Source organism: Galeopterus variegatus, unplaced genomic scaffold (assembly GCF_000696425.1).
Source record: "Galeopterus variegatus unplaced genomic scaffold, G_variegatus-3.0.2 Scaffold8183, whole genome shotgun sequence".
NCBI classification, from domain to species: Eukaryota; Metazoa; Chordata; class Mammalia; order Dermoptera; family Cynocephalidae; genus Galeopterus; species Galeopterus variegatus.
This window is the reverse complement of record NW_007734294.1, coordinates 113,007-114,820: the sequence shown is the minus strand read 5'-3', so window position 1 is coordinate 114,820 and position 1,814 is coordinate 113,007.

Here is a 1,814-nt window from a genome sequence, read left to right as displayed (position 1 = left end):
TCTTTTCTAGGTCTCAGCAGCTACTATATGTTTAAAAATTGTCATATAGTAACTCTATTCCCATTGCTTTTACTTAAGCTACTAGAGTATTAGAAGAGATACTTCTAATTCTTCCAGAAAAAATCCTAATAAGATGCTTGGATCCTGAAACAAAGGCTTAATGAGTGAGGTCTTGTTGCCACCCCAGAATGTCAACAAGGTCCCTCCTCAGCTGAGAGTCTCCCACCATGAGTTGGCAGAGCTCCTACCACCCAGAAAGTGATAGACAAACCACTTTAGATGCCTTGCCCCTAGGGGTAACACAAACTAAGAAGGCAGAAGAAGGTAGGACCACCTCCGGAGCAGCAAGATAACCTGCTAGGCTGTGGGGAGGGCTCCCTTTCCCTGTATTCCTAACCATACCCTTGCTGGAGGAGCAGAGGAGAGAGGAGAAAGCTCAGTTAATCACCTGAAGCACTCAGCTTGTATCTCTTGACCTTGTCTTCATGATAATTACCAGTAACAGCCTGAAGGGCAAGCACCCTCTCCTCCTTTATTAGAGTAAGGGAGAAGAAAGACCAGGATGGAGGAAATATAATTTGCAATAGAAGGCATACTGATTTGGGTTTCATTCTCTGTTGAAGAGCTCAGCATTCCTAAATCCAGATCATATGAGTAATACAAAGGAAATTATTCCCCCCATGGTCTACGACAGAGTAGGTACACCAAGACGAACAAAGATTCTGGCCTTTTGAATCAGAGATCATCTTTCAAATTCAAAATCTGGCATCCTGTTTGGCAAGCTGGGCTTTCTTCTGCATAAAGGTGCTACAAGGATAGCAAATACAGTCTGTAGCTTCCTTAAGTTAATGTAACAAATGCCATCCTCATGAATCACACTAGAAACACCTAGTCACCCCAGCCCCATAGAAGCCAGTCACTAGGTACTGTACACCTTCACCCTGCTGTGCTTCTTCTACAGACGGATTCACTGCAGATTGGGTTTTTCTTCTTTGACTTACATGATCTCTAAGAGAACCTCATTCACTGTAACCTAACTAGGTGGCAAATACAGGGAGTGTGACTTCAGGCAGATGCAACTAAGTGGGGTCTTACTGCAGCATGTGTTCGATGGGAACAGACATGTGCTCCAAATACTCACTCTTCCCTGGGACTTGGTAATGCTATGCCCTTACCCCTCAACTGCAACTCTTAAAACCACAGTAATTTTAAGAAAGTGTTCTAAATCTTACTAACCTAGGGGGAAAAAAAACCCTAATGGAGAAATAATGGGGGAAAAGTAAGAAAGATTAGTAAGAAGATGAAGAAAATAGGTTTCATCCAATAGTGAAGTTTTTGTTATATATTGATATGAAAAGCTTTGTAAAGAAAAAGAAAAACTGCTGAACTTTCTTATACAACTCAGAACAGAAATACATACATACATACATACATACATACATATATACATACATACATATATATATATATATCACACATACACACAATTTACTTAAATTGTTTGAATTAGAATATATTTGAAAAACGTTTCCTCACTAACTATTCAAGCCTCAGTGAAAAAGCCTCAGGACTGAAGCTTAATAATAAAAATCATTCACTTGAATATTTGCATCAGATAACTAGAGCAAAAATAAAAGTCAACAACTCACATCAGCCTAATTTATAGTAATTTCCTGTCTAGGCAAACTGATTGTAAGACTTGAGTCTTGTCCCCAAAATGATTTTGGAAGCTGTAAATTTCTGCTGATAAATGGTAAGATAAAAATGCCAAGTTTCAGCTTGTAAGTGAAATTTATTAATCAAGACTACAGCAG